The 22897-nt window shown below is 42.1% G+C and overlaps 1 long non-coding RNA gene across 1 annotated transcript in view; it reads right to left on the bottom strand.

Annotated features, from left to right (window-relative positions):
- Positions 1 to 19289, bottom strand: part of LOC144337543 (uncharacterized) — a 40603-nt gene extending 21314 nt beyond the window's left edge. The window contains exons 1-3 of the long non-coding RNA XR_013410749.1: positions 19090 to 19289; positions 16398 to 16581; positions 2605 to 2804 (exon numbers count right to left, since the gene is read on the bottom strand). This is a non-coding gene — a long non-coding RNA (uncharacterized LOC144337543). The remainder of the gene's footprint in view (positions 1 to 2604; positions 2805 to 16397; positions 16582 to 19089) is intronic.
- Between the last annotated feature and the right edge of the window lie 3608 nt (positions 19290 to 22897).

Here is a 22897-nt window from a genome sequence, read left to right as displayed (position 1 = left end):
ATAGAGGAAAAACAGAAATCACCTAATGGGGAAAGAGGTGAGTAGACTGCGGTCCAAATTAAAAAAAAAAAAAAAAAAAGGCAGAATCAGGTGTCATGACACTTGCTTGTAATTCCAACATTTTGGGAGGGAAAGTGGGCAGATCACTTGAGCCCAGAAGTTTGAAACCAGCCTGGGGTTTCACCAGCCTGGGTGAAACACCATCTCTACAGAAACAAACACAAAAAATTAGCTAGGCATGGTGGCACATGCCTGTGATTCCAGCTACTCAGGAGGCTGAGGCAGGAGGATCACTTGAGCTCACAAGTTTGAGGCTGCCATCAATTATGATCTCACCACTGCACTTCAGCCTGGGTAAGAGAGTGAGACACTCTCTTTAAAAACAAAAAAAAAAAAAAAAAAACCGTAAAAATAATGTTCTAAGGTCAGATCTAGTACAAAAACTGCATCTTATTCTGTGATGTTTAGATGCTATAATTAAAACAGAACATGGAGGTGTTTCCGTAAGAATAGCTGAAAGAGTCTATACTTTTTATGCAGCTGCATCATCTTCTGTTGTGTAGATATAAGGTAGCCTGTTTAATTAGCATTGTGCTGGTGAAAGTCTAGGTTGTTCCCAATATTTTGCTGTTAAACAAACAATACAGTGAATAACCCTGATTATGTGTCATTTTTCATGACCGAGACTGTGATAAATTTTTCCCAGTAAAGTTTGGGAGGCAAAAATATATGTATTTTTAAATTTTGGCATGCACTAAGAAAGTTTACTCTACAAGGTTTGTACATATTTTTATGTTCCAAGAAAAGTAGGGGAGGGTAATATCACCTCAGTTGCTCTCACAGAAAGCTCCTGAGTGACAGGACCTTTAGGGACAGAGGCACAAGGCCATATCCCTGGTGCCCAAACAGGGCAGGGGCCTCTGGATCCTGGGAAGCTCCAGGAAATGTGAGGGTGCCCTCTAGAGGACACCCTGCTAAGGATCAGAAAGGAGCCAAGGAAGTTGAGAAATTACAGCAGCTCTTAAACTAAGGGAAAGTTCAAGTGGAGGACATTAAGGTTCAAGGAGTAAGCTGAAGTGAGAAAGTGGTAGAGACTGATGGAAGGAGAAGGTAAAAAGCTCCAGGGAAGCTAGGGGAGGCACATAAGGGCTCTCCACTCCTCCTCAGCATTGAACTTTGTAGTGGTCATGCTGGTGGGGCTCTGTGAGCTCTAGAATGTTCAGCACTATCTGGGGACTCTACCCACTCAAGGCCAGCAGGACTCCCTCCCCCAGCTCTGACAACCAGCAATGTCTCCAGACTTTGCCAAATGCTTTTCCCAATGAAAAAACTGCCCCTGGCAGAAGCATTAATCTTCACTAATCTATAAAAGCAAATCACCACTAAAATCCATCACCTCTTGGTAGAAGAATTACAAGTGTGAGACAGGTAAAATGGAAGTCTTCAATAGCTACTGAAATGACCTTTACTTAATCAGCAATTTGATGTCCCAGAAGGCATGTTTAGGGATAATGCCACTTGGCGGCCTGTACCTCACAGCAGAAAGGATATGGGTTTTCCAAGGGTCTGTAACCATGAACCGGAAAGGTCTGGAACTGAGAAAGGTAATGACACCCACTGGGTTACTGTAAAAAGTGGGATGTAGGGAATTCTGTAGATATTGGGAGAAAAAAATACACAATGTAACCCCAACCCCATTCTGATTCTCTCACCATCTTAGGGCCATCTTGGCTATCTATGAATGGTAGCATTTAGGTTCCTGGCCTGTACACTGTCTGGCTCAGGGACCTCAAATGTTCTCTTATTGTGGAGAAAGAAGACGTTTTGATCATTCTCATCCTTCACTCATTCACCTCTCACACCTGTCGACCTCTCAAACCTCTTGCCACTCCTGGATTTCATTCTCAATATTCTGAGCTCCATTTCTGTCCCTCATCAATTCCAACATGTGGTGGGTCCAGATGGTGGCTTCTACCCATGATTTTGTAAAAAAAAAAAAAAAAAAAAAAAAAAAAAAAAAAAAAAGACTTTCAAAATTACTTTGCCTGACACCTCCTTAAACTGACCTTCACCTGCAGCCCCATGATCATACCAGCAGCATTTGGACATGTTTTCTGGTAGCCAGATGCTTTCCATCTCTCATTAGGAAATGTGACTCTCTCCACCCTGCATAAAGATTTCCCAGTAGAAATGAACACAGAGACACTGCCCGTGTGTTCCCAAAGAAAATGGTCTCTATAAGAATATGTGAAAGCTGCAATTATAGAACGGACAACCTAAAACATACATTATGTAGATGATTCTCACCATTCCTTTAAGAGATACATTGTAAAACATGACATTAATAATTATTCGAGAAGAAAAAAGCATGTATACTCTTCTTAAATTAATTTTAATAAGGTGGTTCCTCCCATGTGCCAAGGCTAGGCCTCTGAACAAAATTCTCCATCTGCAGTGCCAATGCCTGAGAGGGTGACATGGACTTAGGCCTGATATGCAGCCATTACTGTCTATCCTGCCACTGATGCAGGACAGTACCAGCCCAGGGCCCAAATCTCCTGCTGAAGAGCTGAGAGAGAAAATGGAATCTCCAAAGCCTCTTACCTTTTTCCAATCCACGGCAATGGGTACCAGTGTAGTCCATTTGCCCCTGAGGACACCCCTCTGCTGGTCTTTGGCTTCTAAGAGTCAGACCTCACTGGCTTCTCTGGGTCTCAGCTGCTTTCACTCTGCTGAGTCTTGCTCTTTCACATGGGGGTCACTCCCCTGCCAGGCATGTCTTCCAGCTCCAGCTGACAGGTCAGCTAAACCAGAACCAAGAGAATGAACAAAGATTTCAATATCTAGTACATCTAGCTGAGATGCAATCTGTACAAAAAAATAAAGAAGTAGAGATGCACACACCTTCCCTGACAACATTGTGTCCCAAAGCAATGTCTTCTGTGCCCCTCATGAAGGAGCTCACTGTCCCTCACCACATGGGTAAGTGCTTCCAGGGTCTCTCAATTCCTCAAAGGGAGGCAACACACATTTTAACACAGTACCTCAGCAATGGAAGTGGTGATAATTTACCTACTTTGATAAAGTTCCTGAAAAGATCCCTAGACTGCAAAATTCCCCTTTGAAAGAAGACAGAAACGGCTTTCCAACTGCACAACATTGGCCTCCCTGCTTTTAAAAAAGTACCCCTGAAAGAGCCAAAACAATTTTGCCAAAAAAAATTCAGAAATTGAACTTTCTTATTTCATATCTCACAAAACATTACAACTATTAAAAACAGAGGCTGCTGGCATAAGAATACAAATAGGGGTCAAAAGGATAGAATTGAGAGTCCAGAAATAAACACTCACCCTTATAGTTCATTGCTCTTGCATAAGGGTGTCAAGATAATTTAATGGAGGAACAGTCATCCTCTCAAATAATGGTGCAGAAACAACTAGGTAAAAACATGCAAAACAATAAACTTAGAGAACTATACTTCCAACCGTATCAAACAATTATCTGAAAATGGATCAGTGAGTTAATTATAAGATCTATAACCATAAAAACATCTTAGAAAAAGACATGGGGTAAAATTTAATGACCTCAAATGTGCCATGGATTCTCAGGTATGACCCAAATGCATGAGAAACAAAAAGGAAAAATAGATAAATTGAGCTAAAGATGCAAGCCTTTTGTGCATCAAAGGATATTATCAAGAAAATAAAAAGACCAAACACAGAATGACACATAATAGTTGCAAATCACGTAGACAATGGTTTCATGCCCAGAATATATAAAGAACTGCTACAAATCGACAACAAAAAGACAAACTACCCAATTTACATAAATGGGCAAAGAACTCAAATAGACATTTCTTCAAAGAAGATATGCAAATCATCAAGAGACACCTGAAAAGAAACTCAACATCATTAGTCATTAGGAAAATACAAAGTCAAAACCACAAGGAGATATCACACTACACCTACAAATATGGCTACTATTCTTTCCACATGTTAAATAACAAGTGAAAGCCTTATGTAGAATTTGGAATCCTCATACATTGCTGGTGAGGTTACAAAAAGGTACAGCCACTAGGAGAAACAGTTGTGCTGTTCCTCAAGAAGCTAATCATAGAATTCTCATATGAAACAGCATCCATTCCTAGGTATATATCCAAAGAATTGAATCCAGGGACTCAAACAGGTACTCGCATGGGAATGTTGATTGCAGCATTACTCACAAAAGATAAAATATGAAAACAATCCAAGTGTTCATCAACATATGAATAAACAAATGTGGTCACACATACAACAGAATGTTAATCTGTCTTAAAGAGGAATGAAGCTCTGACATCCGCTGGAACATGCATGGTTTTTGGAAAATTATATTAAGTGAAATACGTCAGAAACAAAATAACAAATATGTATAATTCCATTTATATGAAACACCAAGAATAGGCAAATTCATAGAGAGATAGTAGAGATGATCAAGGTCTAGGGTGGAAAATACAGGGAGTTATTATTGTTTAAAAGATGCAAAGCTTCAGTTTAAAATGATAAAAATTTTCTAGGAAAAATAGTGGTGATGGTAACTGAACACCGTGTATGTGGTTATTTCCACTTGATCGCACATTTTAAAGTGGTTATGTTTGTATTTTAGTAGAGACAGGGTTTCACCATGTTGGCCAGGATGGTCTCGGGCTCCTGGCCTCGTTATCCACCCGCCTTGGCCTCCCAAAGTGCTGGGATTACAGGCGTAAGCCACTGCACCCAGCCAACTGTGTATTCTTTATAACAGAGGCATATAAATTTAAAGGTGCTGGTTCTCTTGGGGCTGCCAGTAATATATCACCCATAAAATGAACAATCTTGCTATTAGAAAATTCTTTTCTACTGGGAACTAAAGCCTGATCTACATGTTACTGATACATGATAGTACTCTTCAGCATTCCCTGAGGAAGCACTTCCCAACGAAATCAGGAAGTTGGCCTTTCATTATTAATAGCTGGTAATGTAAACGCAAATTTTTCTCTGTTCTGTTCTGTGAGAGGAATAGAATAAAAACAGTCCTTTAAGTCAATCACAATTATAGGCCAATCTTGAGCAATCGCCACGGGGGAAGGGGTCCCGTAGGCTGTAGATTAGCGTTAATAGCAGGGAAGTCATGCAAAAGTTTCCATTTGCCAAACTTTTGGGAATGAGGAAATGGCCGAATTCCAAGGACTGTTAGATGGTTCTATATGGCCGGATTTTAATTGTTCCTCAAATAATTCATGGGCTCTTTGTAATTTCTCTCCCTTCAGAGGTCACTGTTCTACCCAACTTAAGATTTTGAGAGAGCCACATCAGGGGCAGTGGAGGTAAAACAGTGGCCATAATTATAATTTAAATGTAACTTAAATTTTAACAGAGAATTATAATTTGCGATGTTCCTGGTATACAAGGAACACATGAAATTTTACCATGGGCCGCCCGTGGAGCCGGAGAGCAGCGACGCAGGTCCTGGTCAGCGGTCCCACTGCGCTTGCATAGGCACCTCTTTTTGTCTGCATGCCTCCCTCCTCCTACCGCTGGGCAGAGGCTGCTGGCCTGGAGGACCCTGTCAGATTGGGCACTGCTGGCTTTTTTCCCGCTGAGCCTTTCCTAACGCACACCGCCTGCTTGGCTGCACAGCTTCGGTTTCTAATGCCTTTTCTTATCTCTTTATAAACATACACCTGACTGCCTTATTGATTTTGCATCACTGGGCAGGCTAAAAGCTCCCCTTCAAATGTCGCTTGCTTAAGAAAGGGTCCCATAGCTGTAGTGTATGCCTTGTCTTTTTTCTTATTTATTGGAGGAGGGGGCTCAGGCAAAACCTCCCTTTCCTCTTTGTTATTTTGGCCAGGTGATATTGAGGCTAAGGAACTCAGGGGTGGTAAAGTAGGTGACGGTTCTTTCTCCTTCCCCTTTTTAGGCTCTTCTGTGTATAATGGGAGCAGAGTCGCCCTCACTAAAGCCCATAGCATTAAAGATTATACTGGGACCCGTTGCTCTTGTGCATGAGGCCAGGAGATTTAGACCATCCTGGCTAACATGGTGAAACCCTGTCTCTACTAAAAATACAAAAAAATTAGCCAGGCGTGGTGGCAGGCGCCTGTAGTCTCAGCTACACAGGGGGCTGAGGCAGGAGAATGGTGTGAACCCAGGAGAGGGAGATTGCAGTGAGCTGAGATCGTGCCACTGCACTCTAGCCTGGATGACAGAGTAAGACTCTGTCTCTAAAAAAGAATAATTTTAAAAAACAGAAAAAACAAACAACAACAAAACAAAAAACAACAACAACAACAGAAATTTTTCTTCCCTCTTGTTCCCAAAGCTCTATGTGTAGCTTACCTTCTTTCAGGAACCATGGGTTAAATGATACAATTTGCATTAGGTCCCTTAATTGATCCTGCAAAACTGAGGCTCCAGTGACTTTAAGCAGCTGTTTGAATACTTTTTGAATACTGCTTCTGCTGTGCTGATAACTGTTGTCCCCTGATAAAAACCCTACCCTGAACAATTCCCTCAAAATTGGAGATCCCAAGCAGGCACTGATGACCTACTGACTTACTGACTTATCGACTTCCTGGCTTACCAACTGCACAGTCTTCACCTTCTTTTTCAAGGGTTCTGTCGTGATTATTTGCAGCTATACCTCAGACCTGGGAACCAACATGCCAGGTCCTCACACGGGGCACCAACTGTCTGGGTCCAACCGGCAGACTCTGACCCAGCAATGGATGAACAAATACATTCAGACACAATTATCCAGTGAAAGAGCAGGCTAGGTGGCCAAGTCACTCACGGATACCTAGAAAGGTCCGGTAAAGAGTTAACAGCAGAGGCCCTGATCAGCCAGTGAAGTTTGCATTTATTTAGTACAGATTAAATGACAAATGTCTTGAGTAAACACCACTAGAAGGTAACTGACATTGCAGAACTTCCAGAAAATAGTTTCCCTGAGCATAAGATTAAATGTTGGTTTTAGGATGGCCTGAGTAAACAAGATATTTAGATAAACTCCTCTACATTCCTGTGTATCTATGCCCTAAGCATTTAAGATAATTCAGCTGCCTTCAGCCAAACCTTTTACTGAAGCTATGTAAACTACCAGACTTCCAAGAAGGTTTGTGACTATTTCCTATAGCTATATTTATAATTTTTCTTCTAAAACATTTCCCACCACCTTGACTGAAGTCCCACAGTTGAGAAGACAGGGAAAGGCATCATTAAGCAAGAAAAAGTTAGAACAAGTTTGGCCATAAGAAAATAAAATGTTGGTCAGGTTTTTCAGTACAGATCAAAAAAAAAGGGAGATTAGGGCCATGCTATGAGGACACTGAATGGCAGCCTACGTAATGAGAACTTCATCCTACAGATAAGAGAAGTCACTGGAAAGCTTTGAGAAGGTCACAAACATGACAAACTGCATTTCCAGGAAGATTACTCTGACCAGTATTAGGCAAGATAAGTTGGGAAATGATCTTCAACTTTGGAAACTTAATAGAAATATCTAAAAGATCTATATTTCTTTTCTTTTCATGTTTAATTTTGAAACCATTTCAGACTTTCAAAAATGTTCCAAAATTAGGCAAAGTCCTCATATGCTTTTCATTCAACTTCCCCAAATATTAACATTAAAGATATGCACCTAATAATCAAAATCAATAAATGATCATTAACATTGTAAAATGAATGCCTGTAGCGACCTTATCCAAATCCCCTGTATGTTCTGACTAATGTTCTTCCTCTGGACCAGGATCCAATCTAGTATCACATATTGCTCTTCATTGTACTGTTCTCTCAGTCTCCTTTAATCTGGGAAAGTTAAGATTTATCTTTAAGTGCTTCACATTTTTGAAGAGTATTGGTTACTTATTTTGTAGAATGACCTTCAGTTTGGACTTCTCTAATATTTTCTCATGATTAAACTCATGTTATACACTTTGTACAAGAACACCACAGGTATGATGCTGCACCTTCTCTATCCACTATATTAGAATGCCCTAAGATGTCGTTGTAGCAGTACAAGGGGCAGACAAAACTCCTCAGACACCGAGTTACAGAAGGAAGAGTTTTATTCAGCCGGGGACATCAGCAAGACTTCAGTCTCAAGAGCTGAGCTCCCTGAGTAACCAATTCCTGTCCCTTTTAAGGGCACACAACTCTAAGGGGGTACATGTGAGAGGGTCGTGATTGATTGAGCAAGCAGGGGGTATGTGACTGGAGCTGTTTACACCAGTAATTAGATCAGAACAAAACAAGATAGGGATTTTCACAGTGCATTTCTATACAATGTCTGTAATCTATAAGATAACAGAACCAATTAGGTCAGGGGTCGATCTTTAACTACCAGGCCCAGGGTGCGATACCAGGCTGTCTGCTTGTGGATTTCATTTCTGCCTTTTAGTTTTTACTTCTTCTTTCTTTGGAGGCAGAAGTTGGGCATAAGACAATATGAGGGGTGGTCTCTTCCCTTATGCCTCCCTTTTGAGACTCTCACTCATTTTATTAGTGGGAGTTCTCACTTTCATTTTCACTACCTATGTCTTCTTGCAAGACAGATCGATAATGATTTATATAGTATATTTGTGCTGAGGCATTTTGGTGAACTAAGGTAGCAATGAAGTTTTTATCATTCAAAGAATGATATCAAACATAAAGAATGATATACAGGTATCAAACAGGGGAGCAGTAGACAGGTACCTATTATTATTATAACTCCTATTATAAGAGTTTTAAATCCTCCTAGCACTGGGAACCATTTTCCAAACATGGCCCCAGGGTCAAATCCATGCCACACTTGCATGGGCATATGTGCCAGTTTTGTTATATCTCTAACTATGTCTTCAACTACTTGCCCTTGATTATCTATGTGTAGGCAGCAATTAGTAAGGTTAAATTTCCTGCAGATCTCTCCTTCTGTCGCTAGCAAGTAGTCCAGAACTAATCTATTTTGATAGATAGCATTTCTCATCAGAGTTTCTTGCCAGAACAGAATAGTCAAGGCTCTGCCGCTTATATTAGTGATTATTTCTAAGACAGCTTGTAACCATATGATTTTGTTGATTATGTAAATGGGGGTCCAGTATCCCCATGAGCTGTCTCGTGCCCAAGTAGCAGGCCCATAATATTGTATGATTCTCTCAGGGGGCCATTCATCATCTTTCCAATTTCCTATAGCTATGCTTCTCTTTCCACGGGAAGCATAGACAGGGAAGCCCAGGAGTTTGCCTGTTTTTATGGGCAGTAGGAAGAAAGATTGTTTAATTGTGCCAATAACACAACTATCTGCCCACTGGTCAGGTAATTTGGCATAAGCTCGATGCCCACATATCCAATACAATCTAGTGGGGGCTGTCCAGTCCCGGTGGGACTCCAGGTGGGTCCACATGGTTTGCAACTTTGGGAATTTGCTAAACGGATTCCTCTCTGTTTGATTTGAACTCCACCAAGTGACTGTTTTTGTGGTACCATGATACAGTTTCTGTCCCAGACAACTAAGTCGTCCTACAGGGTGAGTGAATTCTTTTCCTTCTCTAGCTATCCAATAATTGAGGATTTTAGGACCCAGAAATTATCAGGGTGATTCTTTTGAGCTGGAAATTCATCAGGAAATGGGTCTGTAGGCACCAATTCTTGGGCTTCCCATGGTCATTGATTTCCCATTACAGTTCCTCCACATACATAACATGAAGTGACATTCAGAGACTGGGCTACATGCCTTGGCTAATTGCAAAAACAAATTTCTTGTTTTTTTCTGGAATTTCTGGTACTGGTACATTTGGTTCATCATAGAAAATTTGAAACAGTGGCTCAGGAAAGTGTTTGTAAACTTCTTCTCGAACCAAGATATTTACTCGGGGATCCAGTCTGGCCCCGTCAATTCCTAAGGTCACACACTCCTCTTTTTTCCAGCAAGGATCAATAGTATTGGTTATTACTAGCTCTAACGGGTTACATTGTCCCTTAGTACAGGAAGGGCCATTTTTTCCTTTCTGAAGGTGGATTGGATCCTTTTCATCATTATTTTTTTCTTTTATCCAAGTGGCCTAAACCACGCAAGACCAGAATTTACCTTTATTTCCACACAGTCCTAATTTATGACAGATGTACTTATTTTCTGCCATATAGCCTCTTTTCTAATTAAGACAACCACACCTTATTCCGAACTTATTACTATTAATGATAGCACAGGTATCAAATTTTAAGGTGACTTGTTTGGGCACCCTTTTTTTTCTTCTGTTTTGGCTAACACTTTACTCATATCGTTTAAGAGCCCCCACCAGTCCTCAGTCCTTAATCTAATTTTAAAAACTGTGGTCATGGGAGGTTCAGATGGGTCATAACACACATCAGGTTGGTCATTTCCTGGGCTACATACTTTGTATAGAATAACATTATACAAACAAGTTCTTTTTAGAGTTCCAGTACACTTACAATAAGTGTAAAATAATAGGACCTTAGCAACCTTTTGTCCTACCTCAGTGCTTTGATGTATACACTGGGAACAGCCCTCAGTCTGAGGAAAGTCAGTGGAAGTCTTTACTGTACAAGTCCAAATTTGAAGGAAAATGAGTACCGCGATGAGTTGTCTCATGCTTCAGCTGTGCGTGGACCAGTCAGCTTCTGGGTGTGACTGGAGCAGGGCTTGTCGTCTTCTTCAGAGTCACTTTGCAGGGGTTGGCGAAGCTGCTCCCGTCCACATACCACTTGCAGTCTACTGATGCTTAAGGATGATCTCAGAGTTTGGGCCTGCTAGAATAAACTGAGTCCAATACCTCTACACAGTTATGTTCAACTGGGCTCTCTGATACAGGGAAAAAGGTGGTGGGGTTTAGGGTGTTGCAAACTTCAACAGATATGTGGAGATTTTCACATAGCAAGCTTTGGTACTTGGTTAATCTAGCATTTTTTAACCAATGATGTCCTTTGGTATTTGTTAAAGTTACCACAGCATGGGGGGCTTTATATTCCGGTTTTGCCTAAGGGTTAGTTTATCTGCTTCTTGTGCTAACAGGACCTTTGCTGCTAGGGCCCTTAGACCTGGGGGCCAGCCTTTGTTAACTCTGTCTAGTTGTTTTGAGAGATAGGCCACTGGCCTTGGCCAGGCCCCACAGTCTGGGTTAAAACTCCAACTGCCATTTTTTCTCTTTCTGACACCTAGAGTGTAAAGAGTTTTGTCAGGTCAGGTAGTATCAGGGCTGGGGCCAACATGAGTTTTTCTTTTAACTCTTGAAAAGCTCGTTGCTATTGGTTGTAATAGATGTAGTTTATCTAATCTACATTTTTATTAACTGTCACCTACTAAAATATTGACTCAAATTCTGCAGCTATTTGATTTCAAACTTTAAATTGATCTGGTATTCCTTGTAGGACTCCAATTGTGTCTAAATAGACATGAGAGTTGAAAGACCCATAAGGGGCTTCTCTCACTTTATGATGTCTTATTAGTATTATTTTTCCTTCTGGTTGATGAAATGCCAGGGTGAAAGGGATAGCCAATTGGACTAAAGTACAAGTGCCACTCCAGTTATTCAGCAGAGTGCCTAGTAAAGCTCCACCACAATACCACCACACATCCACTCAGGGATGAAAAAGGGCTGACTGATTGATAAGCTCTTGAAAATTCTTAAGCTCACTGCATCCTTTCAAGTCTCCAAGGAATGCTAAGTTTCCTCCTTGTCGTGAGAGACACGAAGTGAACTTAGTGCTGGGAGACAGAAGCTGGATGGCCCTCGGGGGCTGACCCACAGGGTCTTTGGGATATAGCAGAGAGAGCTGGGCATGACTTATTACTCCAGGCTGTAGAATCCTGGAAAAGAGCTATCAGGCAGCCTACGCCTAGTCAACTGGAGGACCACCTTAGTGGCAGGGGACAATCTGGGCCTCTGGCCTGCCATGTGCACAAGCATAACAATTGCTTTTGTTTAATGTGCAAATGGAATATTTGATCAATTTTAACCAGGCATTTGCATCTTGATATCCTGTCTTAATTGCTAAAGTTTGTTTTAAGTCTTTAACTTCTATGATCCTCCAGTAAAATGAATGTGTGGTTTTAGGGAAATTACAAAAAGCAGTTGGGGCAGTCCATCCTTGCTCTTTAGTGGTCCACAGAACATTGGATCAACTATGGCATGAAAGCTGTACATCGGGGTGCAACACTCCTGGTTGGCACTGGGGTCTTTATCGAAATCTCCCTGGATTAAATGGTCCTAGTTTACTAATGTCTAGGCTGAGGGGAGTCAGGAGGGACAGAAGTACTTTTCTGAAGTAGAAAGCTGTCTTTGACTTGGCAAGTCCTCACAGGGTGTAACAAAGCAAGCATTAAATGCAATAGTTTGAGGTGAAATTGACTTGGTTATATTAATAACTAGATGGTCAGTAATAGAACAAGGAAAGAAGAAAGAGTAATGGAATAGATTAAAAGAGTTAAATTTTTCTTAGCTTTAGTTTTGTAGGGTTTTCATCAGGCCTCTGAGCCCAAGCCAAGCCATCGCATCCCCTGTGACTTGCACTTATAAGCCCAGATGGCCTGAAGTAACTGAAGAATCAATCACAAAAGAAGTGAAAATGTCCTGCCCTGCCTTAACTGGTGACATTCTACCACAAAAGAAGTGAAAATGTCCGGTCCTTGTCTTTAGTGATGACATTATCTTGTGAAATTCCTTTTCTTGGCTCATCCTGTCTCAAAAAGCTCCCCAAATGGGCACCTTGTGACTCCCACTCCTGCCCACCAGAGAACAACCCCCTTTGGTTGTAATTTTCCTTTACCTACCCATTTCACATAAAACAGCCCCACCCTTATCTCCCTTCGCTGACTCTCTTTTCAGACTCAGCCCGTCTGCACCCAGGTGAAATAAACAGCTTTATTGCTCACACAAAGCCTATTTGGTGGCCTCTTCACATGGACGGACGCGCATGACAGTTTTCCCCTGGGACTATGGCCCACGACTCTGGAGGGGTTGGCGCTTTCTTGACTCGGCTGTGGTGAATCCATCTTTTTTTTTTTTTTTTTTTTTTTTTTTTTGCTGTATGAACAGCAGTCTTGGTGGTTAGCAGCACAAGGTAGGGTCCTTCCCAGGCTGGCTCAAGTTTTTTTTCTTTCCACCTTTCGATGAGAATGTGATCTTCAGGTTGGTGTTGGTTTACTGGAAATTCTAGTGGTGGTAGATGTGCTAAAAGACTTTTAGGTTGTTTTTTTTGTTTTTTTTTTTTTTTTTGTGAGAAAGGAAAGTGGAAGATAAACCAAGTATATAATTTTTAAGAAATTGACCTTTCGTTTTAAATGTGGGGACCTTGGCAACGAACTTTATAGTCCTTAGTGCCTTTTTACTGAGAAATTTCCTTTGGAACCTATTTTTATTAGTTTTTAAACCAAAGAAAACCAAATACCATTTTACATTTAACAATGCTTCTTGTATAATTTTTACACCAGATAAGCTAAATTTTATCTTTATATTAGTGTGTTATTAATGTTAAACCTAATTTTAATAAAACCTTATAGACATATTTATTTAATTTTTATGTTTGACCATAAGGTAAGATTTTGCAGACTCTTTTTAATCTTTTATATTTTTTGCTAAAGAGCAGGCTGGTGCTTTAAGAAAAGCTGCTATGCTTTTACTTTAATGTCCAGTTCACAGAAAAACTGGATGATACTTCTTTAACTTTAGCTAATATGTTTACACAATGTTCTTTACAATTAACATTTTAAAACTTGCTTAAACTTTCAAAATAATAATTTTTAACTTTTTAATGTAGGTAAAAATGTACATTCTTATGCCTCCTTATAATCCTTTTACCAAAGATATATTTTGCTTTTCTTATATACCTTGCACATAAACTGCTTTTTTTTTTTTTTTCAATAGTTTTACATTCAGGAGGTCTAGTTACTTTTAAATTATACAATATTTTTGCATAAATTCTTTTTTCATACATTTTTTTTATAACCTTTCTTTTCCCAACCCCCTCCCCCACGACTTTTACCAGCAATTTCTTTTTTGACATGCCTTCATTTTCAGACTTATTACAAACATTTCTTTCTTTAAACAACCAGTTTATTTGAGGACAAGAATTTACCATATAACACTCTTTTTATATAAATTCCGTCCCCCCTTTTTTCTTTTTTTATCCGAAGATGATAACCTTTCTTTCCCAAAGTGAACCTTTTTTTTTATGTCTGTGGACTAGACTGTCTAAGGCCACAGATTAGAAGTTACTATAATACATGTCACACTGTTAACTTTTAGCAAACTTTACTTTTGTTGAAAACCTGGTAAGTTTGGGATTTTAATTATCCGTTGCTATTAATAACACCTTGTTTTGTCCAAATTAGAATTGCTATAATGGCTTTTAAAGGAACAGGGTACGCTTTTTTTTTAACTACTTATATATCTCTCTCTTTCTTTCTTTCTTTCTCTCATTGACTTCCCTTTTGCCTCTGTCTCTTCCTCTCTCTGCCTCTGTCTTTCTCTTTCTTTCTCTCCTTGACTCCTTTTTTGTCTGTCTCTTCCTCTCCATCTCTTCCTCTCTCTCTCGCTTTGCCTCTTTTCCTCTCTGTCTCTTTCCTTTCTCTCTCTCTGCTGGTCTTTCCTTGCCTCTGTCAGCCACTTATGCTGCTGTTCTCTCAACCACTGTGTGTTGGGGGCGGGGGATCTAAAACAAGCTGGTCTGGGTTCCCTGGCTTACAGGTTACCTTCTGCCATACCTTTGAAACAAGGGGCCTGTCCATGCTTCCTTCTAATGGCCGACCTACCTCTAATGCTGGCCAGTCTATCTTATACAAAGTTTTAAGTTTTTCTGGTGTCATAGTACTCCATAGTCTCCCTTAAATCCTTTTTTGGAAATTTTTCAACATGGTTCCTAGTGCGGTGGGCTTACTTTGTACCTCACCCATGTTTGCTCTAGACAAAACACCACGCTCACAACACATGCACACCACAAAACAAAAAACGGGTAAAAACGGCACACACACACTTTTGTAGTTTACACCAAACCAAAATCTGGGTATCCAGAAACCCAAGCCAGGTCAAAACCAAAACCAAAGTGTCAAGCAATCCAAGTCAAGTCAAAAACAAAAACCAAAGTGCCGATACAAGCACACCGTGGGTGATCAGACCACGCTTCCACTCAAATGGAGTAGGCAAGTTCCCAAGACCAGTCCTGTCAAGCAATTCAAACCAAGTCAAAACCAAAACCAAAGTGCCAATAAAGGCACACCATGGGTGATCAGGCCACACTTCCACTCAAACGGAGTGGGCAAGTTTCAAAGACTAGTCTTACCAAGTTTCAGATGCTCAGACTCCAAGTCCCCATTCCTTCCCGGTGTTCAGCGACTGCGTTGATCCTGCTTGGGGGCCTGCCACACACTGCTCTGGCGAGGCGTCCCACTGGTGCAAATGCCTACCCGGGAGCCCTCTCAGGATCCGCGTGGATTGGGCTGGTCGGAGTCCTCCGCAGGGATGTTCCACAGGGCAGGCTTAAGCCACCTAAGGAGCTGCCTACACCATCCACCATTCACCTCGCTTCCAGGTCAGGGAACAAAGAAATGTAACAGGAGGAGCGGCAGACAAAACTCCTCAGACACCAATTTACAGAAGGAAGGGGTTTATTCGGCTGGGGGCATTGGCAAGACTTCAGTCTCAAGACCCTAGCTCCCCAAGGAACATAAAAAGGACAATTCCTGTCCCTTTTACGGGCTCATAACTCTAAGGGGGTGCATGTGAGAGGGTCGTGATTGATTGAGCAAACAGAGGGTACATGACTGGGAGTTGTTTTCACCGGTAATTAGATCAGAATGAAACAAGATAGGGATTTTCACAGTACATTTCTATACAATGTCTGCAATCTATAAGATAACAGAACCAATTAGGTCAGGGGTCCATATTTAACTACCTGGCCCAGGGTGCGGAGCCGGGCTGTCTGCCTGTGGATTTCATTTCCGCCTTTTAGTTTTTACTTCTTTCTTTGGAGGCAGAAATTGGGCATAAGACAATATGAGGGGTGGTCTCCTACCTTATCGTTATCTCTGATTACTGGGGATGTTAACTTTGATCACTGGGCTAAAGTTCCTCCACTGCAAAATGACACTTTTCCTTGAAAGCATTTTTAAACAACCAATCCTTGGACGACAGGGCACATCAGCCAAATCAGATACACTTGAGGGATGGTACAGGCATTGGTAGGCTTTAAACGCCCTATAAGTGACTGTAATCAGTATCCAGAATTGTAAACCTATGGCTTAGACAGTGAAGATTAGAATCCTGAAAATCAGCTAGGAGACCATTCCTAAGGTTCTCTTTAAAAAAAATCTAATTCTAAACAAAAGCAAATACATGTGGATTTTGGCATGGACATATGGTAGAGAAATAGAGGAAAAATAGAAATCACCTGATGGGGAAAGAGATGAGTGAGTAGACTGCAGTCCAATTTGAAGAAAAAAAAAAAGGCACAATCAGGTGTGATGACACTTGCTTGTAATTCCAGTATTTTGGGAGGGAAAGTGGGTAGATCACTTGAGCCCAGAAGTTGGAGACCAGCCTGGGATATCACCAGCCTGGGTGAAACCCCATCTCTAGAGAAACAAACACAAAAAATTAGCTAGGCATGGTGGCACGTGCCTGTGATTCCAGCTGCTCAGGAGGCTGAGACAAGAGTATTGCTTGAGTTCACAAGGTTGAGGCTACAGTCAATTATGATCTCGCCACTGCACTTCAACCTGGGTATGAGAGTGACACACTCTCTCTTTAAAAAAAAAAAAAAAAAAACAGTAAAAATAATGTTCTAAGGTCACATCTAGTACAAAAACTGCACCTTGTTCTGTGATGTTTAGATGCCATACTTAAAATACAACATGGAGGTGTTTCCATATGAATAGCTGAAAGATTCTCTACTTTTAATGCAACTGCATCATATTCTATTGTGTAGATACAAGGTAATCTGTTTAGTAAGCATCGTGCTGGAAAAAGTATAGGTTGTTCCCAATATTTTGCTGTTAGACAAACAATACAGTGAATAACCCTGATTAGGCATCATTTTTCATGACTGGTAGTGTGATAAATTTTTCCCAGTAAAGGTTGGAAGGCAAAAATATATAATTTTAAAATTTTGACATGCATCGAGAAATTTTACTCTATAAGGTTTGTACATATTTTTATGTTCCAAGAAAAGTAGGGGAGGGTAATATCACCTCAGTTGCTCTCACACAAATGTCCTGAGTGACAGGACTTGTAGGGACACAGGCATATAGCCATATCCCTGGTGCCCACACAGGGCAGGGGCATCTGGATCCTGGGAAGCTCCAGGAAAGGTGAGAATCCCCTCTAGAGGACACCCTGCTGAGGATCAGAAAGGGGTTAAGGAAGTCCAGAGTTTACAGCAGGTCTTAAACTAAGGGAAAGTTCAAACGGAGGGCACAAAGGTTCAAGGAGGTGAGAAAGTGGTAGAGACTGATGGAAGGGGAAGGTAAAAAGCTCCAGGGAAGCTAGGGGAAGCACATCAGGGCTCTCCACTCAACTTCAGCATTGAACTTTGTAGTGGTCGTGCTGTTGGGGCTCTGTGAACTCTAGAATGTTCAGCACTATCTGGGGACTCTACACCCTCAAGGCCAGCAGGACTCCCTCCCCCAGCTCTGACAACCAGCAATGTCTCCAGACTTTGCCAATTGCTTTTCCGAACGCAAAAATTGCCCCTGGCAGATGCATTAATCTACACTAATCTATAAAAGCAAATCACCACTAAAATCCATCACCTCCTGGTAGAAGAATTACAAGTGTGAGAGGGGTAAAATGGAGGTCTTCAATATCTATTGAAATGACCTTTACTTAATCAGCAATTTGATGTCCCAGAAGGCATGTTTAGAGGTGATGTCACAGGGCTGCCTGTACCTCACAGCAGAAAGGGTGTGGGTTATCCAAGGGTCTGTAACCATGAACTGGAAATGTCTGTAACTGTGAAAGGGAATGACACACACTGGGTTATGTTAAAAAATTGATGTAGGGAATTCTGTAGATATTGGGAGAAAAAAATACACAATGTAAACCCAAACCCCATTCTGATTCTCTCACCATCTTAGGGCCATCTTGTCTGTCTTTGAATGGTAGCATAGGGATTTTTGTATATTTTCAAAACTGTATACTGTTGGATCATTTTTAAACTATGAATAAATACCAAACTGGATCAAGTAACTGGACACTGCTGGAGTCTCACTTTTGACCAGGAGAGCTGACAACATCCTGCTCCCCCTGGCCTGGACACTGTCTGGCTCAGGGGACTAAATGCTCTCTTATTATGGAGAAAGATGTTTTGAACATTCATCATTCACTCATTTACCTCTCACACCCGTTGACCTCTCAAACCTCTTCCCCACTCGTGGATTTCATTCTCAATTTACTGAGCTCCATTTCTGTCCCTCATCCATTTCAACATGTGGTGGGTCCAGGTGGGGGCTTCTGCCCATGGTTTTGTAAAAAACAAAAAAACAAAAATAAAAATAAAAAAGACTTTCAAAACTGCTTTGCCGGACACCCCCCTTCAACTGACCTCCACCTGCAGCACCATGATCATACCAGCAGAATTTCAACACTTTTTCTGGTAGTCAAATGCTTTCCATCTCTCATTAGGAAACGTGACTCTCTCCACGCTGCATAAAGATTTCCCAGTAGAAATGAACACAGAGATACTGCCTGTGTGATCCCAAAGGAAATGGTTTCTATAAGAACATGTGAAAGCTGCAATTATAGAAAAGACCACCTAAAACATACATTATGTAGATGATTCTCACCATTCCTTTAAGCGATACATTGTAAAACATGACATTAATACTTATTCTAGAAGAATAAAGCATGCATACTGTTTTCTTAAATTAATTTTAATAAGGTGGTTCCTCCCACGTGCCCAGGCTGGGCATCTGAACAAAATTCTCCATCTTCAGGGGCAATGCCTGAGAGCATGACATGGACTTAGGCCTGATATGTAGCCATCCCTGTCCACCCTGTCCGTGCTGCAGGACAGTACCAGCCCAGGGCCCAAATCTCCTACTGAAGAGCTGAGAGAGAAAATGGAATATCCAAAGCCTCTTAACTTTCCCCAGTCCACTGGAATGGTTACCAGTGCAGTCCATTTGCCCCTGAGGACACCCACCTATTGGTCTTTGGCTTCTAAGAGTCACACCTCACTGGCTTCTCTGGGTCTCAGCTGCTTTCACTCTGCTGAGCCCTGCGCTTTCACATGGGAGTCACTCCCCTGCAAGGCATGTCCTCCAGGTCCAGCTGACAGGTCAGCCAAACCAGAACCAAGAGAATGAACAAAGACTTCTATATCTAGTATGTCCAGCAGAGAACCAAACTGTACAAAAAATAAAGAAGTAGAGATGAACACAACTCCCCTGACAACATTGTGTCCCAAAGCAATGTCTTCTGTGCTCCTCATTAAGGAGCTCACTGTCCCTCAAATAAAGGTGCAGAAACAACTAGGTAACCACATGCGAGACAATAAACTTAGAGAACTGTATTTCCAACCATATTAAACAATTATCTAAAAATGGATCAGTGAGTTAATTATAAGATCTATAACCATAAAAACATCTTAGAAAAAGACATAGGGGTAAAACTTAATGACCTCAAATGTGCCATGGATTCTCAGGTATGACCCAAATACATGAGAAAGTAAAAGGAAAAATAGATAAATTGGGCTAAAGATGCAAGCCTTTTGTGCATCAAAGATATTATCAAGAAAATAAAAAGACCAAACACAGAATGAGACATAACAGTTGCAAATCACATAGACAATGATTTCATGCCCAGAATAGATAAAGAACTGCTACAACTGGATAACAAAAAGACAAACCACCAATTTATACAAATGGGCAAAGGACGCAAATAGACATTTCCTCAAAGAAGATATGTAAGTCATCAAGAGGGATATGAAAAGAAACTCAACATCATAGTCATTAGGAAAATACAAAGTGAAAGCCACAAGGAGATACCACACTACACCTACAAATATGGCTACCATTCTTTTCACATGTTAAATAACAAGTGAAAGCCTGATGCAGAATTTGGAATCCTCATACATTGCTGGTGAGATTATAAAAAGGTACAGCCACTAGGAGAAACAGATGTGCTATTCCTCAAGAAGATAATCATAGAATTCTCATATAAAAGAGCATCCATTCCTAGGTATGTACCTAAAGAATTGAAAGCAGTAACTCAAATAGATACTCGCATGAGACTGTTGATTGCAGCATTACTCATAAAAGATAAAATATAAAAACAATCCAAGTGTTCATCAACACATCAATAAACAAATGTGGTGACACATACAACAGGATGTAAATCTGCCATAAAAAGGAAGGAAGCTCTGACATCCGCTGGAATATACATGGACTTTGGAAACACTATGCTAAGTGAAATATGTCAGAAACAAAATAACATATATATATATATATATATATATATATATATATAAAATTCCATTTACATGAACCATCTAGAATAGGCAAATTCATAGAGATAGAGTAGAGATGATCAAGGTCTAGGGTGGAAAATACACGGAGTTATTATTGTTTCAATGATACAAAGTTTCAGTTTAAAATGACAAAAATTTTCTATGAAAAACAGTGTTGATGGGAACTTAACACTGTGTATGTGGTTAATTCCACTTGATTGCACATTTTAAAGTGGTTAAAATAGCACGTAATTCACAGAACTGTGAAAAATCGATTTCTATTATTTAATTCACCAAGGCTAAGTTGTTTGTTATAGCAGCTAAAGCCCGTGAATACATCATCTGACCCAGTGTTTTCCATGAAACGTATCACTTTTTCAATCAAGTTTGCTGGAAGCTCCCAAGCCCATGTGCAGTGCTCAGCTCCAGACATCACTGTCCCCAGGGTATACACAGTGCCGCCTACTGCACACACACACAAACTCACAGAAGGTGACAAAAATCTGCATTCGGGACATCCGATTGTGAAAGAGGGAGAACAGTGAACGTGGAGCCACAGAGAATGGGACTCACTGGGCTGGAAGGTGATGGAGCTATAATATAACATATGTGTGACCTCGAGTGAAATGTGCAGATCCTTGTGGAATAAAACACACAGCCTGGCAGGGACTTCGGCCACCCACACTTCCCTTCCAGTCCACCAGAGGGCGGCAGAGTCTCTCCAGCCTGGAGCCTTCCCAGGGGAGGCCGACGTCCCTCAGCAGAACCCATAGCCAAGCAGGGTCCACCCTCACCAGGGTCACCTCGGCCCAAGACCTCAACGTCCTCCGTGCTCCCCACATGGACTCTGTCAGCTCCTCCCAGACCTGGCGGCCGCCAATCTAATACCACTCCCTCTGCTGGCAGCTCCTGCCCCACAGGCTTGCTCCTTCCCTGGGCTCAGCTAAAAAGACATCTCCCAGGGCAGCGATGGTGCACACGAAGCCACATTGCGCGCTTTCCCCTCGTGACCTCTCTCCATCCTCATCAACTCTTTCCGTCACTGCTCCCTAAATGCCCGCCTGTGCTCCATCTGTCCTGTTCTGTGGGGCATCCCAGGCCAAGCCTAGCGCTGACACAGAACAGCGGCTGCCTGAGGGCCCACAGCCTCCCCGGGAATCAGTCAGGCACCCCGTGACCTGTCTACCCGCTGCACCCCGTGGGGCTCAAAGCGTGTGTGATGGTCACACACAGGCACCGTCCAGGATGTGGCCGCCTACCCCCGTCTGTCCCTTGGGAAGACAGACCTCTCCTGTGTCCCTGCCAGGAGAAGGGGATATTATTGCTCTTTGCTCCCAGAACACAACTCACCCTCACCTGCCCTCTCAAGGGTGACCAATGTCCCTCCAAACAGAATCTCTGGAGACTGCCTGTTCCTCCTCTGCAGAGAGCAGCTTGGCCAATTCAAAACCCTCAGGATAGACCCCTGGTTATGTCAGCACATGCAGGGCTGAGCCCATCATGACCACAGAGTAAGTTGGGATGAATCTCTCCAGCTCTAAACCCCTGCTCTGTCCCAGGCTCCCCTTCCTGTGTCTCAACGAGCCATCTTCCACGGGGTTCCTGGGTAACTCCCCACTTCCTCCTGCAGCACCATGGGGAAGTGTACTGTGCTGACCACAGTACAGTCAGCTGGGCACAGAAGAGAGGACACAAAAGATGGTCAGGAAGAAATGAGAAACCCTGAGTCCTAGCTCAGCCACCAGTCCCCAGGGAGCAATAGAGTGACTGAGAACTGTCCTTTGACCATGGGACTCACAGCCCCCACTGAGCAACCAGCACAGGCCTCTCCTCCCAACAGGCATGAGAGATTCACCCTGCACACCTCCAGGAAGGACAGTTTCCTGTGGGACACCCAGGTCCTGAATGTCCATCCTTGGAAGCTGCAGTCAAGCTAGACACAATTAGAGAAAGGAATGGTCCCTGTCACTAGGCAACACACAGCTCACCCACAGCACAATGGGGTATCCCTGTGACAGGGACCTGGTGCAGCTCCAGACTCCTGCACTGAAGGGGAGAGCTAGATGGGGATGAAAGAGGGCAAAGGGCACAAATGTGCACACGACCCAGACCCATGGGGACAGCAGGAGGCTGAGGTGCAGGACTGTGCTTGCCCAACCTACAGGGTATGTGTGTGACCGTGTGTGTCTGTGTGTGTCTCTTTTGTGTGTGTGTTTGTGTTTCTGCACATAGTGTGTATCGAGGTTTGTTGACAGAATCACTGCTGAAAAAGGCAGAGGCCTCCACAATTCCCAAGGACCTGACACACAGACAAAAGGTAAAAGAGAAGGAGGGACAAGGAGGCAGGACTGAGAGGGGCGGGGACAGAGAGGTGCCCTGGGAACAGACCCCACCCATGAACCAGAGAAGTGCTCCTGCCGCGGCAAGAGGCTCAGCACAGAGGG

Source organism: Macaca mulatta, chromosome 19 (genome assembly GCF_049350105.2).
Source record: "Macaca mulatta isolate MMU2019108-1 chromosome 19, T2T-MMU8v2.0, whole genome shotgun sequence".
NCBI lineage: Eukaryota > Metazoa > Chordata > Mammalia > Primates > Cercopithecidae > Macaca > Macaca mulatta.
Note: the sequence above shows the minus strand (reverse complement) of the source record. Positions and strands in the feature narration are given on the sequence as shown.